This window comes from Rhinoderma darwinii, chromosome 3 (assembly GCF_050947455.1).
Source record: "Rhinoderma darwinii isolate aRhiDar2 chromosome 3, aRhiDar2.hap1, whole genome shotgun sequence".
Taxonomy (NCBI): Eukaryota; Metazoa; Chordata; class Amphibia; order Anura; family Rhinodermatidae; genus Rhinoderma; species Rhinoderma darwinii.
Window position 1 is genome coordinate 418,901,448 of NC_134689.1, and position 19,870 is coordinate 418,921,317.

Sequence of the window (19,870 nt, forward strand, 5' to 3'; positions counted from 1 at the left end):
AGGGGCACCGCAATGGGTGCATGGTAGCCCCTAGCTATGCCATTTTATCTATGGGTGCCATAGAAGAAGACTGCATCCTTGAAAATGATTTTTTTAATAAGCATATAGTGTTTTATAAAAGGTACATCGATGACTTGTTTTTAATTTGGGATGGACACTGATCCCTGTTGGATGATTTTTTATAGAAATTGAATAATAAACAATTGGGATGTTAAGTTTACATACTATATCGGATTCTAGAATTGATTTTTTCAATTTACTCATTCTTATTAACGAAATGAAAGTGGCAATATGAAGTCTTTTAAAAATAAAGTTCATAGTAATATCTTTTTACAATTTAAAAGTTGTCATAAGGAGAATTGAAAGTAAGAAAGTTGTCATAAGTAGAATTCTTCGAGGCATTATCGAATGATTCTTCTGATATAATAATAATCTTTTTTTTTATATAGTGCCAACATATTATGCAGCACTTTACAATTTGGAGGGAACATAAATAGACAATATCAGACATTACATAGTGACAAAGCTCATTTACAATTCACACAGGAGGATTGAGGACCCTGCTCGCAAGAGTTTACAATCTATGAGGAAATAAGGGAGATACAAAAGTGTTTGTTCAGTACAATGGTCCAGACATCATATATATATATATATATATAGGAAATACAAGGAAGAACCGCACCACAAATCTTGAAATAATCACCTCTATCAGGGGTTTCATGTGTGCAAGCCTTCAGACCACGACCAATAGTCCAAATTTAGGAATTCAAAAAATAGGCAGCACTCAACAGCATAGCAGTCAAAAAAGTGAAAAACGTTTATTCACCCATATGTAAGATTGCTACGTTTCAGTCCCAATCTGGACCTTTCTCAAGCAGAAAGGTCCAGATTGGGACTGAAACGTAGCAATCTTACATATGGGTGAATAAACCTTTTTCACTTTTTTGACTACTATGCTGTGGAGTGCTGCCAATATATATATAGGTAGAGATAAGCAGCATTCTGCGACTGATTCCAACATGGTAATGGGTGCAAGCAGGTAATCCAGATCCGTGGATTATAAGATTTTAGGACATAAACGAAAGAAATCCCACAGCACTCCGATGGTTCCAAAAAGTATGTGATTTATTCAGTCAACAGCTGCAACGTTCAAGCTTGAAAAAGGTCCTATAGCAGGACGGAAACGTTGCAGCTGTTGACTGAATAAATCACATATTTTTTGGAACCATCGGAGTGCTGTGGGATTTCTTTTGTTTATATATATATATATATATATATATATATATATTAGAGCACCAAAACAACTTGTATGTGGAGCGCAGGACGAATGATTGCTTACTAATAATCAATGTGATTTTATTATATATATATATATATATATATATATATATATATATATATATATATATATACATATATACACTACCGTTCAAAAGTTTGGGGTCACCCAGACAATTTTGTGTTTTCCATGAAAACTCACACTTATATTTATCAAATGAGTTGCGAAATGACTAGAAAATATAGTCAAGACATTGACAAGGTTAGAAATAATGATTTTTATTTGAAATAATAATTTTCTCCTTCAGACTTTGCTTTGGTCTTGGAATGCTCCATTTGCAGCAATTCCAGCATTGCAGACCTTTGGCATTCTAGCTGTTAATTTGCTGAGGTAATCGTGAGAAATTTCACCCCATGCTTCCAGAAGCCCCTCCCACAAGTTGGATTGGCTTGATGGGCACTTCTTGCGTACCATACGGTCAAGCTGCTCCCACAACAGCTCTATGGGGTTGAGATCTGGTGACTGCGCTGGCCACTCCATTACAGATAGAATACCAGCTGCCGGCTTCTTCCCTAGTTCTTGCATAATTTGGAGGTGCTTTGGGTCATTGTCCTGTTGTAGGATGAAATTGGCTCCAATCAAGCGCCGTCCACAGGGTATGGCATGGCGTTGCAAAATGGAGTGATAGCCTTCCTTATTCAGAATCCCTTTTACCTTGTACAAATCTCACACTTTACCAGCACCAAAGCAACCCCAGACCATCACATTACCTCCACCATGCTTGACAGATGGCGTCAGGCACTCTTCCAGCATCTTTTCAGTTGTTCTGCGTCTCACAAATGTTCTCCTGTGTGATCCAAACAGCTCAAACTTCGATTCGTCTGTCCATAACACTTTTTTCCAATCTTCCTCTGTCCAATGTCTGTGTGCTTTTGCCCATATTAATATTTTCCTTTATTAGCCAGTCTCAGATATTGCTTTTTCTTTGCCACTCTGCCCTGAAGGCCAGCATCCCGGAGTCGCCTCTTCACTGTAGACGTTGACACTGGCGTTTTGCGGGTACTATTAAATGAAGCTGCCAATTGAGGACCTGTGAGGCGTCTATTTCTCAAACTAGAGACTCTAATGTACTTGTCTTGTTGCTCAGTTGTGCAGCGGGGCCTCCCACTTCTCTTTCTACTCTGGTTAGAGCCTGTGTGTGCTGTCCTCTGAAGGGAGTAGTACACACCGTTGTAGGAAATCTTCAGTTTCTTGGCAATTTTTCGCATGGAATAGCCTTCATTTCTAAGAACAAGAATAGACTGTCGAGTTTCACATGAAAGCTCTCTTTTTCTAGCCATTTTGAGAGTTTAATCGAACCCACAAATGTAATGCTCCAGATTCTCAACTAGCTCAAAGGAAGGTCAGTTTTATAGCTCCTCTAAACAGCAAAACTGTTTACAGCGGTGCTAACATAATTGCACAAGGGTTTTCAAGTGTTTTCTAATCATCCATTAGCCTTCTAACACAGTTAGCAAACACAATGTACCATTAGAACACTGGAGTGATGGTTGCTGGAAATGGGCCTCTATACACCTATGTAGATATTGCATTAAAAACCAGACGTTTGCAGCTAGAATAGTCATTTAGCACATTAACAATGTATAGAGTGTATTTCTGATTAATTTAATGTTATCTTCATTGAAAAAAACTGCTTTTCTTTCAAAAATAAGGAAATTTCTAAGTGACCCTAAACTTTTGAACGGTAGTATATATATATAGTCCATATAATAGGCAGCACTCCAATATATAATGGCAGAAGAAATGCCTCCCGATCTGACCCCCTTAGACTTTTATCTTTGGGGTCATCTGAAGGCAATTGTCTATGCTGTCAAGATACGAGATGTGCAGCAACTGAAACTACGGATACTGGAAGCCTGTGCTAGCATTTCTTCTGCGGTGTTGCTATCAGTGTGTGAAGAGTGGGAGAAGAAGGTTGCATTGACAATCCAACACAATGGGCAGCACTTTGAACACATTTTATAAGTGGTCAGAAACTTGTAAATAACTCATGAAAGAATAAAGTAACATTAAAACCAATCACACCATTGTTTTTCTTGTGAAATTCTCGATAAGTTTGATGTGTCACATGACCCTCTTCCCGTTGAAAAAACTAAAGTTGGATACAAAATGTCAGACTTCAAAATGGCCGCCATGGTTAACACCCAGCTTGAAAAGTTTCCCCCCTCCCATATACTAATGTGCCACAAACAGGAAGTTAATATCACCAAGCATTCCCATTTTATTTAGGTGTATCCATATAAATGGCCCACCCTGTAGTATAAAAATGGGTTCAGGATTGACCTTTGTATCTTCGACTCGGCCCAGTTGATTAAATTATTGTACAAAATTGAGTGGAAGGAAGGGTTTAAATGTATTGGCATTGGATGTGACATTCTTTTTCTTCTATATTGATCATCAAAAGGGCAAAGATGCTGCATCTCATTTTCTCCATAGAGATAAAATAAAATTTACTTGTGCTACACTTATATTCTTAAGGGCAATTTAATTTACACTCCATAAAACTCATAATACTCAATTTAAAAACATAATGATTTTAAGTTTGAAGGTCAGTTTTTTAGGAAAACTAGTGGCACCGAAATGGGCGCACGTCTTGCCCCTAACTATGCCAATTTATATATGGGTGCCCTAGATGAAACCTAAATGATCTTTTTATTAAGCATATAGTGTTTTATAAAAGGTACATCGATTACTTGCTTATAATTTGGGATGGACCCCGGTCAATGTTGGATGATTTTTTTTTTTAGAGGAATTTAATAATGGCAGTGTAATAATAATAATAGTGTGAAGTGCACATGTACTATATTGGACTCTAGTATTTTACATTTTTATATTCTATTTGATTTCTATTAAAGGAATAAAAGTGGCCGCTAAGACATTTTAAAAAAAGTTGATAATAGCTTTTTAGATTTTAAAAGTTGCCATAAGACGAATTGAATGACGAATGTGCCCTATAGCCAGTTTAAGAGGTTTAAGTGAAACTGTACCTATAACTCGGATTATATTATATGCTAGGTCAAGTTTTAAAGAATAATTTTAAAGCAAAAATATATCAGAGTTCAGTTTTTAAGAACTGTTATCTGAGAGAAAAGAAATGAGTCAAGTTGATTGCTTGCAAACCAAAACAAGAAGAAGAAATGGAGAAGTTTACTTACAATTTTATGACCACATTCAAAAAGGGAAGGAAATAAGAGAGAATTCAAACAAAATGAGTTTTTTTTTATTGAGGAATAATACCTTCCCAAAGGATGGCATCCCTGCATGTCCAAAAATAATTTTTCAAAGAGCTAAACCCTGAGAGATGTAATCACACCCAGTAAATTATGAAAAAAGAAAAGGCTCTGGTATGGTGAGAACCTAGAATGATTATTTATTAATAGGGAGCTATCGATGTGGTGTCAATAGATGAAATGTTAATCAAACATCTGCAATGGCAAAAAATATTTTAACAATAACAAAACAGTTGAGAAATTTGCTATTAAATCCTTTCCTAATTGTGGGATAGAATATGTGATCTACGAACTTGTTATAATGCACATGTGTATTCGAGTATGTGGGTGGAACGATTCAGAGTCTACGTAGGAGCGTAAAGAACCATAAACATAATGTATCCACAGCGTATACTAACCGTAGATATAATGTATCCACAGCGTATACTTACCATAGATATAATGTATCCACAGCGTATACTTACCATAGATATAATGTATCCACAGCGTATACTAATCATAGATATAATGTATCCACAGCGTATACTAACCATAGATATAATGTATCCACAGCGTATACTAACCATAGATATAATGTATCCACAGCGTATACTAACCATAGATATAATGTATCCACAGCATATACTAACCATAGATATAATGTATCCACAGCGTATACTAACCATAGATATAATGTATCCACAGCGTATACTAACCATAGATATAATGTATCCACAGCGTATACTAACCATAGATATAATGTATCCACAGCGTATACTAACCATAGATATAATGTATCCACAGCGTATACTAATCATAGATATAATGTATCCACAGCGTATACTAACCATAGATATAATGTATCCACAGCGTATACTAACCATAGATATAATGTATCCACAGCGTATACTAATCATAGATATAATGTATCCACAGCGTATACTAACCATAGATATAATGTATCCACAGCGTATACTAACCATAGATATAATGTATCCACAGCGTATACTAATCATAGATATAATGTATCCACAGCGTATACTAACCATAGATATAATGTATCCACAGCGTATACTAACCATAGATATAATGTATCCACAGCGTATACTAATCATAGATATAATGTATCCACAGCGTATACTAACCATAGATATAATGTATCCACAGCGTATACTAACCATAGATATAATGTATCCACAGCGTATACTTACCATAGATATAATGTATCCACAGCGTATACTAACCATAGATATAATGTATCCACAGCGTATACTAATCATAGATATAATGTATCCACAGCGTATACTAACCATAGATATAATGTATCCACAGCGTATACTAACCATAGATATAATGTATCCACAGCGTATACTAACCATAGATATAATGTATCCACAGCGTATACTAACCATAGATATAATGTATCCACAGCGTATACTAATCATAGATATAATGTATCCACAGCGTATACTAACCATAGATATAATGTATCCACAGCGTATACTAACCATAGATATGATGTATCCACAGCGTATACTAACCATAGATATAATGTATCCACAGCGTACACTAACCATAGATATAATGTATCCACAGCGTATACTAACCATAGATATAATGTATCCACAGCGTATACTAACCATAGATATAATGTATCCACAGCGTATACTTACCATAGACATAATGTATCCACAGCGTATACTAACCATAGATATAATGTATCCACAGCGTATACTAACCATAGATATAATGTATCCACAGCGTATACTAACCATAGATATAATGTATCCACAGCGTATACTTACCATAGATATAATGTATCCACAGCGTATACTAACCATAGATATAATGTATCCACAGCGTATACTAATCATAGATATAATGTATCCACAGCGTATACTAACCATAGATATAATGTATCCACAGCGTATACTAACCATAGATATAATGTATCCACAGCGTATACTAACCATAGATATAATGTATCCACAGCGTATACTAACCATAGATATAATGTATCCACAGCGTATACTAACCATAGATATAATGTATCCACAGCGTATACTTACCATAGATATAATGTATCCACAGCGTATACTAACCATAGATATAATGTATCCACAGCGTATACTAACCATAGATATAAGGTATCCACAGCGTATACTAACCATAGATATAATGTATCCACAGCGTATACTAACCATAGATATAATGTATCCACAGCGTATACTAACCATAGATATAATGTATCCACAGCGTATACTTACCATAGATATAAGGTATCCACAGCGTATACTTACCATAGATATAATGTATCCACAGCGTATACTAATCATAGATATAATGTATCCACAGCGTATACTAACCATAGATATAATGTATCCACAGCGTATACTAACCATAGATATAATGTATCCACAGCGTATACTAACCATAGATATAATGTATCCACAGCGTATACTAACCATAGATATAATGTATCCACAGCGTATACTAATCATAGATATAATGTATCCACAGCGTATACTAACCATAGATATAATGTATCCACAGCGTATACTAACCATAGATATAATGTATCCACAGCGTATACTAACCGTAGATATAATGTATCCACAGCGTATACTAACCGTAGATATAATGTATCCACAGCGTATACTTACCATAGATATAAGGTATCCACAGCGTATACTAACCGTAGATATAATGTATCCACAGCGTATACTAACCGTAGATATAATGTATCCACAGCGTATACTAACCATAGATATAATGTATCCACAGCGTATACTAACCATAGATATAATGTATCCACAGCGTATACTAATCATAGATATAATGTATCCACAGCATATACTGACCGTAGATATAATGTATCCACAGCGTATACTAACCATAGATATAATGTATCCACAGCGTATACTAACCGTAGATATAATGTATCCACAGCGTATACTAACCATAGATATAATGTATCCACAGCGTATACTAACCATAGATATAATGTATCCACAGCGTATACTAACCATAGATATAATGTATCCACAGCGTATACTAACCATAGATATAATGTATCCACAGCGTATACTAACCATAGATATAATGTATCCACAGCGTATACTAACCATAGATATAATGTATCCACAGCGTATACTAATCATAGATATAATGTATCCACAGCATATACTGACCGTAGATATAATGTATCCACAGCGTATACTAACCATAGATATAATGTATCCACAGCGTATACTAACCGTAGATATAATGTATCCACAGCGTATACTAACCGTAGATATAATGTATCCACAGCCTATACTAACCATAGATATAATGTATCCACAGCGTATACTAACCATAGATATAATGTATCCACAGCGTATACTAACCATAGATATAATGTATCCACAGCGTATACTAACCATAGATATAATGTATCCACAGCGTATACTAATCATAGATATAATGTATCCACAGTGTATACTAACCATAGATATAATGTATCCACAGCGTATACTAATCATAGATATAATGTATCCACAGCGTATACTAACCATAGATATAATGTATCCACAGCGTATACTAACCGTAGATATAATGTATCCACAGCGTATACTAACCATAGATATAATGTATCCACAGCGTATACTAACCATAGATATAATGTATCCACAGCGTATACTAACCATAGATATAATGTATCCACAGCGTATACTAACCATAGATATAATGTATCCACAGCCTATACTAATCATAGATATAATGTATCCACAGCGTATACTAATCATAGATATAATGTATCCACAGCGTATACTAACCATAGATATAATGTATCCACAGCGTATACTAACCGTAGATATAATGTATCCACAGCGTATACTAACCATAGATATAATGTATCCACAGCGTATACTAACCATAGATATAATGTATCCACAGCGTATACTAACCATAGATATAATGTATCCACAGCGTATACTAACCATAGATATAATGTATCCACAGCGTATACTAACCGTAGATATAATGTATCCACAGCGTATACTAATCGTAGATATAATGTATCCACAGCGTATACTAACCATAGATATAATGTATCCACAGCGTATACTAACCGTAGATATAATGTATCCACAGCGTATACTAACCATAGATATAATGTATCCACAGCGTATACTAACCGTAGATATAATGTATCCACAGCGTATACTAACCATAGATATAATGTATCCACAGCGTATACTAACCATAGATATAATGTATCCACAGCGTATACTAACCATAGATATAATGTATCCACAGCGTATACTAACCATAGATATAATGTATCCACAGCGTATACTAACCATAGATATAATGTATCCACAGCGTATACTAACCATAGATATAATGTATCCACAGCGTATACTAACCATAGATATAATGTATCCACAGCGTATACTAACCATAGATATAATGTATCCACAGCATACACTAACCATAGATATGATGTATCCACAGCGTATACTAACCGTAGATATAATGTATCCACAGCCTATACTAACCGTAGATATAATGTATCCACAGCGTATACTAATCATAGATATAATGTATCCACAGCGTATACTAACCATAGATATAATGTATCCACAGCGTATACTAACCATAGATATAATGTATCCACAGCGTATACTAATCATAGATATAATGTATCCACAGCGTATACTAACCATAGATATAATGTATCCACAGCGTATACTAACCATAGATATGATGTATCCACAGCGTATACTAACCATAGATATAATGTATCCACAGCGTATACTAACCGTAGATATAATGTATCCACAGCGTATACTAACCATAGATATAATGTATCCACAGCGTATACTAATCATAGATATAATGTATCCACAGCATATACTAACCATAGATATAATGTATCCACAGCGTATACTAACCATAGATATAATGTATCCACAGCGTATACTAACCATAGATATGATGTATCCACAGCGTATACTAACCATAGATATAATGTATCCACAGCATACACTAACCATAGATATAATGTATCCACAGCGTATACTAACCATAGATATAATGTATCCACAGCGTATACTTACCATAGATATAATGTATCCACAGCATACACTAACCATAGATATAATGTATCCACAGCGTATACTAACCATAGATATAATGTATCCACAGCGTATACTAACCGTAGATATAATGTATCCACAGCGTATACTAACCATAGATATAATGTATCCACAGCGTATACTAACCGTAGATATAATGTATCCACAGCGTATACTAACCATAGATATAATGTATCCACAGCGTATACTAATCATAGATATAATGTATCCACAGCGTATACTAACCATAGATATAATGTATCCACAGCGTATACTAACCATAGATATAATGTATCCACAGCGTATACTAACCATAGATATAATGTATCCACAGCGTATACTAATCATAGATATAATGTATCCACAGCGTATACTAACCGTAGATATAATGTATCCACAGCGTATACTAACCATAGATATAATGTATCCACAGCGTATACTAACCATAGATATAATGTATCCACAGCGTATACTAACCATAGATATAATGTATCCACAGCGTATACTAACCATAGATATAATGTATCCACAGCGTATACTAATCATAGATATAATGTATCCACAGCATATACTGACCGTAGATATAATGTATCCACAGCGTATACTAATCGTAGATATAATGTATCCACAGCGTATACTAACCATAGATATAATGTATCCACAGCGTATACTAACCATAGATATAATGTATCCACAGCGTATACTAACCATAGATATAATGTATCCACAGCGTATACTAACCATAGATATAATGTATCCACAGCGTATACTAACCATAGATATAATGTATCCACAGCGTATACTAACCATAGATATAATGTATCCACAGCGTATACTAACCATAGATATAATGTATCCACAGCGTATACTAACCATAGATATAATGTATCCACAGCGTATACTAACCATAGATATAATGTATCCACAGCGTATACTAACCATAGATATAATGTATCCACAGCGTATACTAACCATAGATATAATGTATCCACAGCGTATACTAACCATAGATATAATGTATCCACAGCGTATACTAACCATAGATATAATGTATCCACAGCGTATACTAACCATAGATATAATGTATCCACAGCGTATACTAACCATAGATATAATGTATCCACAGCGTATACTAACCATAGATATAATGTATCCACAGCGTATACTAATCATAGATATAATGTATCCACAGCATATACTGACCGTAGATATAATGTATCCACAGCGTATACTAATCGTAGATATAATGTATCCACAGCGTATACTAACCATAGATATAATGTATCCACAGCGTATACTAACCATAGATATAATGTATCCACAGCGTATACTAACCATAGATATAATGTATCCACAGCGTATACTAACCATAGATATAATGTATCCACAGCGTATACTAACCGTAGATATAATGTATCCACAGCGTATACTAACCATAGATATAATGTATCCACAGCGTATACTAACCATAGATATAATGTATCCACAGCGTATACTAACCATAGATATAATGTATCCACAGCGTATACTAACCATAGATATAATGTATCCACAGCGTATACTAACCGTAGATATAATGTATCCACAGCGTACACTAACCGTAGATATAATGTATCCACAGCGTATACTAACCGTAGATATAATGTATCCACAGCGTATACTAACCGTAGATATAATGTATCCACAGCGTATACTAACCATAGATATAATGTATCCACAGCGTATACTAACCATAGATATAATGTATCCACAGCGTATACTAACCATAGATATAATGTATCCACAGCGTATACTAATCATAGATATAATGTATCCACAGCGTATACTAATCATAGATATAATGTATCCACAGCGTATACTAACCGTAGATATAATGTATCCACAGCGTATACTAACCATAGATATAATGTATCCACAGCGTATACTAACCATAGATATAATGTATCCACAGCGTATACTAACCGTAGATATAATGTATCCACAGCGTATACTAACCATAGATATAATGTATCCACAGCGTATACTAACCGTAGATATAATGTATCCACAGCGTATACTAACCATAGATATAATGTATCCACAGCGTATACTAATCATAGATATAATGTATCCACAGCGTATACTAACCGTAGATATAATGTATCCACAGCGTATACTAATCATAGATATAATGTATCCACAGCGTATACTAACCATAGATATAATGTATCCACAGCGTATACTAACCGTAGATATAATGTATCCACAGCGTATACTAATCATAGATATAATGTATCCACAGCGTATACTAACCATAGATATAATGTATCCACAGCGTATACTAACCGTAGATATAATGTATCCACAGCGTATACTAACCATAGATATAATGTATCCACAGCGTATACTAACCATAGATATAATGTATCCACAGCGTATACTAACCATAGATATAATGTATCCACAGCGTATACTAATCATAGATATAATGTATCCACAGCGTATACTAACCGTAGATATAATGTATCCACAGCGTATACTAACCGTAGATATAATGTATCCACAGCGTATACTAACCATAGATATAATGTATCCACAGCGTATACTAACCGTAGATATAATGTATCCACAGCGTATACTAACCATAGATATAATGTATCCACAGCATATACTAACCATAGATATAATGTATCCACAGCGTATACTAACCGTAGATATAATGTATCCACAGCGTATACTAACCATAGATATAATGTATCCACAGCGTATACTAATCATAGATATAATGTATCCACAGCATACACTAACCATAGATATAATGTATCCACAGCGTATACTTACCATAGATATAATGTATCCACAGCGTATACTAACCATAGATATAATGTATCCACAGCGTATACTAATCATAGATATAATGTATCCACAGCGTATACTAACCGTAGATATAATGTATCCACAGCGTATACTAACCATAGATATAATGTATCCACAGCGTATACTAACCATAGATATAATGTATCCACAGCGTATACTTACCATAGATATAATGTATCCACAGCGTATACTAACCATAGATATAATGTATCCACAGCGTATACTAACCATAGATATAATGTATCCACAGCGTATACTAATCATAGATATAATGTATCCACAGCATATACTAACCGTAGATATAATGTATCCACAGCGTATACTAACCATAGATATAATGTATCCACAGCGTATACTAACCATAGATATAATGTATCCACAGCGTATACTAACCATAGATATAATGTATCCACAGCGTATACTAACCGTAGATATAATGTATCCACAGCGTATACTAACCATAGATATAATGTATCCACAGCGTATACTAATCATAGATATAATGTATCCACAGCATACACTAACCATAGATATAATGTATCCACAGCGTATACTAACCATAGATATAATGTATCCACAGCGTATACTAACCATAGATATAATGTATCCACAGCGTATACTAACCATAGATATAATGTATCCACAGCGTATACTAACCATAGATATAATGTATCCACAGCGTATACTAACCATAGATATAATGTATCCACAGCGTATACTAACCATAGATATAATGTATCCACAGCGTATACTAATCATAGATATAATGTATCCACAGCATATACTAACCATAGATATAATGTATCCACAGCGTATACTAACCGTAGATATAATGTATCCACAGCGTATACTAACCGTAGATATAATGTATCCACAGCGTATACTAATCATAGATATAATGTATCCACAGCATATACTAACCATAGATATAATGTATCCACAGCGTATACTAACCGTAGATATAATGTATCCACAGCATAAACTTACTATACTTGACCTTGTACTGATTGGAGGGGATAATAGATTCCAAACCTTGAAGAAAAAATCTTATTCTTAGTCTTCTCGTTGGGTGTACATTGCTTGTTCTTCTACAATATACTGAATAGGTCATTTTCATGGTCTTCAATCCTGAATCTAGTGCTTGCAGCATTAATGGAGCTTCCAGTTATTGTCGGTACGGCTCACGAGTCTTGTCTTGAGTCTAACCCAATTGGACAAGAGTTACGATGATTTTCAGATAACCAAATATTTCTCACTTTCCAACATGTCGGAGAATCTATGTGCTACTTGCAAGAGCTGTCGAATATTAGTGGATGTCTATGGATTCACTAAGACTTTAAGAATGGCCATGATGGGTGATATTGTCCAACCTGAGTGTTGATGACTTTATTATGAGTGGTTCTTGTTCTCCTCAGATCGGAAACGATGAAGCCTTCATCCTGCAATTCCCCATCGAAAGACTCTACAAGAGAGAAATTATTATTGGTGGTGGTCCTGGTGTGAGACGTTGGTCTAGGGTTATAGAAAATCTTAAGCCACATTCATTGCGCTGCCGAAGACGTGTTCCTCTCACAAGATGGCCTGATTTATCGCCTTAATACAGACCTGCAGTCCTCTGTAATTCCTTTTGAGTGGTGATGACATTGATAGGATTGGTGCTTGTCCTTCTCAGACTGGAACCGTTGACGTCTTCATCTTGCAGTACTCCATCCTTAGACTCTATGGCAGGAGAATAAGAATTATTGGTTGAGTCGACAGAAGTTGACCAGGGAGGAAAACTCGAGAAGTCCTTGAGCAACCACCCCAGGCCATCTATATCTCATCATCCCCTCACCCTGGAGATGTGGGAACTACTACACATCCAAGTACACATACTATAGGGTCAATTTTATAGGCAATCTGTCAGTATATCTTTGGATTGTTGAAGGAAACCACATGACAAAAACCTACAATCTCCATCCAAATGTTCCCCTAGAACCCATGACCAGAGACCCACCATACGCCCTCTTTGGCTTCCTTACTATCTTCCCTCTCCCCATTACCCTACTTTTTTCATATTTACCACTTGTATCATTGAGTCCTCTGGTGGTGGGCAACTGTAGCGATTCCCAAAGTTTGGGATGAGCATTGGCATGTTGGATTATGGCTTTTTCAATGTACAGAGGGAGTGACTGAGCAAAGCCTGCAAAAAAGAAAAAGTATACCCAAAATTGGCACAAAAACATCAAGACGGGACAAAACTTCCTCTACGACCATATGGATGAGTGTAAGTAAATAAGAAATGCTCTTCAACCAGTCTAAGTAATGGGAGGTCTTAGGACTATGACCAGCCTACAAATATCTTTTTTAAGGGGTTTTCCACTAGCACTCGTATAATATGCCATAAGACTGTAATCATTGGGTGTCCAGCAACAAGGACCCCCACCAGTCTTGAAAATGAAGGTTTCTTATCCCCTGATCTTAATAGAGAAGTAGTCACCCTCCATTTAAATGAATAGGAGTTATGGTTACCTTCCAGTGACAACACAGTAGAAATCCCCTTTAAGTTTTATGAGGACATCTTGACCCTCCAGAAACCTATTATGTTACTGATGGAAAGGAAATCCCTGGTGATGCCTGGTTACCTCCATGTGAGAGCCACCCTGCAGAATGGGAACCTCCAAACACCTCAAATCTCAGCTTCCACATCCCCTGAAAGTGTGACCTGAGGGTAATATTGGGGTCAGGGTGTGATTCCTGCATTCTGTATGAGTCTCTCACATTTGTTCTCCTCTCCTGTTCTTTTCCAAGCTACAACAGTTGTCTCTTTGATCAGATGAGAGGCACAACGACCGTAGGTCGGGGGGGGGGGGGCATTTTATTCTAGGAATCTAGGAAGGTCAAAGTGGACAGAGACACCAGCATGACTAGGGAGCAACATCCCGCATAAAACAGCTGGAGCACTGAACTATTAAAACAAAAGGACTGCTATCCTCAAAGGGAATAGGGTTTCCAGAAATCCATGACGTGATGCATGGTAATAAGGTGGAACCTCTTGTCTCTGGGCAAGACTTTTTGTGGTGCCACTTTCCCTTTACTTGTTCGCATAAATCATAATATTTATTTATTTCAGTTACTTATATAGCGCCAACATATTACGCAGCGCTATACAAAGGTCCTCTTTATATCATATGGTGCATAAACAATACATCTATACAATGCATAAATAATTATGCCATACTGCGCATAATACACACTGTCATACATTGCATAAATAATAATGCCATGTGTATAAATAATATGACCATGTGATGCCTAAATAATACTGCCATACAGTGCATACATAATACTGCCATACCATCCATAAAAAATACTGCCATACAGTGAATAAATAATACCTCCAAACCATCTATAAATAATACCTCCAAACCATCCATAAATAATACGGCCATACAGTGCACAAATAATATCTCCAAACCATACATAAATAATACCTCCATACCATCCATAAATAATGCTGCCATACAGTGCATAAATAATATCTCCAAACCATCCATAAATAATACCTCCATACCACCCATGAATAATACTGCCATGCAGTGCGTAAATAATACATCCAAACTATCCATAAATAATACCTCCAAACCATCCATAAATAATACTGCCATACAGTGCACAAATAATACCTCCATACAATCTATAAATAATACTGCCATACAGTGCATAAATAATATCTCCAAACCATCCATAAATAATACTGCCATACAGTGCATTAAAAATATCTCCAACCCATCCATAAATAATACCTCCATACCATGCATAAATAATACTGCCATACAGTGCATAAATAATACCTCCATATCATCCATAAATAATACCTCCAAACCATCCATAAATAATACCTCCCTACCATCCATAAAAAAATACTGCCATACAGTGCATAAATATCTCCAAACCATCCATAAATAATACCTCCAAACCATCCATAAATAATCCTGCCATACAGTGCATAAATAATACCTCCAAACCATCCATAAATAATACTGCCATACAGTGCATAAATAATACCTCCATACCATCCATAAATAATACCTCCAAACCATCCATAAATAATACTGCCATACAGTGCATAAATAATACCTCCAAACCATCCATAAATAATACCTCCCTACCATCCATAAAAAAATACTGCCATACAGTGCATAAATATCTCCAAACCATCCATAAATAATACCTCCATACCATCCATAAATAATACTGCCATACAGTGCATAAATAATACCTCCATACCATCCATAAATAATACTGCCATACAGTGCATAAATAATACCTCCAAACCATACATAAATAATACCTCCCTACCATCCATAAAAAAAACTGCCATACAGTGCATAAATATCTCCAAACCATCCATAAATAATACCTCCCTACCATCCATAAATAATACTGCCATACAGTGCATAAATAATACCTCCATACCATCCATAAATAATACTGCCATACAGTGCATAAATAATACCTCCATACCATCCATAAATAATACTGCCATACAGTGCATAAATAATATCTCCATACCATCCATAAATAATACTGCCATACAGTGCATAAATATCTCCAAACCATCCATAAATAATACCTCCATACCATCCATAAAAAAATACTGCCATACAGTGCATAAATATCTCCAAACCATCCATAAATAATACCTCCATACCATCCATAAATAATACTGCCATACAGTGCATAAATAATACCTCCATACCATCCATAAATAATACTGCCATACAGTGCATAAATAATACCTCCATACCATCCATAAAAAAATACTGCCATACAGTGCATAAATAATATCTCCATATCATCCATAAATAATGCTGCCATACAGTGCATAAATAATACCTCCAAACCATCCATAAATAATACCTCCATACCATCCATAAATAATACTGCCATACAGTGCATAAACAATATCTGTATTTACGCCCCGAAATACGTCTGAAAACACATCGTGTGAACATACCCTAAACCTGTTGTGTTTCTTCCTCTTCATCACTTAGTATTTGAACTTGTTCTACGGTACACAGGGGATTATCCATTATACTGCATATTCGGCTCTGCTGCATACCGTTACTGAACCCTGGATTGTCTATATACACTGTTACCTACTGTCTGTTTATCGCATTCCCAGATCTACATTGCCTGGATTGTCTGACCACTCTATAGCTTACTGCCTCGTACTGCATACCCAGCTCTGCTACGTCTCCATTGCCGGACCTTGAAAAGCCACCTATCGCTAACGCATATCCAGAGATTCAACTACTGGGCAAGTTAGTGCCCCTTAAGTCCTGGAGAAAACAGAGTACCTTAGACACTAAACAAAGCAGTCAAAAAAGGTTAGACGAGGGGTGAAATGTGCCACCCGGTAGGTTCTATCTCTGGATATCGTAAGACCCGGATCATAACTACATTACCATACATTGCATAGTTAATGGTGCATAAATAATGGGAGCATAAGTAATGTAAAGGTGCGTAGGGTCCAAGACTTATTCAACTCAGCTATTTCACATATATATTTAATAAACCCTAATACCGTATGCTGAATAAATAATAACGCCATCTGGTGCACATATAATATCACCATGTTGTGAATAAATACTATCACCATAGGGTACATAAGTAACATACTCACAATGTGGAAATAATACCACCATGTAGAGCATAAATAATACTGCCATATAGAGCATGAATATGACTGCCATATAGTACATACACATACCACCATCCAAAGCATAGACAATACTACTATATGGTGCAGAAATAATATATTATCATACGCTTTACCTATATAGCAGACAAGTGCAGCCACGATGCGCAGGGAGCCTCTCATATTACTGAAATACCAGGCATCTACATCCAGTATCCGGATTATATACGGTCATCTAATCAAGGAGCGAGGAGACCTGACAATTTGTCACCTCCAAACAATAGGGACGCACGTGGGAGGGGACAGAAAGATTTCACATCTTATGAGCAATCACTCAACCGATAAGTGAGAAAACATGTAGTTGTGGAAACATTAATGTAAGTCCTGGGTCCTTAACAGGACAATCAATATTATGGTCCTACACAGGATGACTGGTTTGAGGATGGAGGAAACATGTCCTATACAGAATGAGTGATATGAAGATGGGGGAGACATGTCCTATACAAGATGACTGATTTGAGGATGGAGGAGACATGTCCTATACAGGATGACTGATTTGAGGATGGAGGAGACATGTCCTATACAGGATGACTGGTTTGATCATGGAGGAGACATGTCCTATACAAGATGAGTGATTTGAGGATGGAGGAGACATGTCCTATACAGGATGACTGATTTGATCATGGAGGAGACATGTCCTATACAGGATGACTGGTTTGAGGATGGAGGAGACATGTCCTGTACAGGATGAGTGATTTGAAGATGAATGAGAAATGTCCTATACAGAATGACTGGTTTGAGAATGGAGGAGACATGTCCTGTACAGGATGACTGGTTTGAGGATGGAGGAGACATGTCCTGTACAGGATGAGTGATTTGAAGATGAATGAGAAATGTCCTATACAGGATGACTGATTTGAGGATAGAGGAGACATGTCCTATACAGGATGAGTGATGTGAGGATGACAGAGACATTTCCTATACAGGATAAGTGATTTGAGGATGGAGAAGACATGTCCTATACAGGATGAGTGATGTGAGGATGACAGAGACATTTCCTATACAGGATAAGTGATTTGAGGATGAATAAAACATGTCCTATACAGGATGAGTGATTTGAGGATGGAGGAGACATGTCCCATACAGGATGAGTGATTTGAGGATGGAGGAGACATGTCCTATACAGGATGACTGATTTGAGGATGGAGAAGACATGTCCTATACAGGATGAGTGATTTGAGGATGGAGAAGACATGTCCTATACAGGATGAGTGATTTGTGGATGGGACAGACATGTCCTATACAGGATGACTGATTTGAGGATGGAGGAGACATGTCCTATAAGGGATGAGTGATTTGAGGATGGAGGAGACATGTCCTATACAGGATGAGTGATTTGAGGATGGAGAAGATATGTCCTATACAGGATGAGTGATTTGAGGATGGAGGAAACATGTCCTATACAGGATAACTGATTTGAGGATGGGGGAGACATGTCCTATAAAGGATGACTGGTTTGTGGATGGAGGAGACATGTCCTATACAGAATGAGTGGTTTGAGGATGGAGAAGACATGTCCTATACAGGATGAGTGATTTTAGGATAGAGGAGACATGTCCTATACAGGATGACTGATTTGAGGATGGAGAAGACATGTCCC

At 36.2% G+C, this 19,870-nt stretch overlaps 1 long non-coding RNA gene across 1 annotated transcript in view; it reads right to left on the reverse strand.

Moving 5' to 3' along the window:
• LOC142748438 (uncharacterized) overlaps window positions 1-13,975 on the reverse strand; it is a 34,402-nt gene extending 20,427 nt beyond the window's left edge. The window contains exon 1 of the long non-coding RNA XR_012882259.1: window positions 13,898-13,975. This is a non-coding gene — a long non-coding RNA (uncharacterized LOC142748438). The remainder of the gene's footprint in view (window positions 1-13,897) is intronic.
• Between the last annotated feature and the right edge of the window lie 5,895 nt (window positions 13,976-19,870).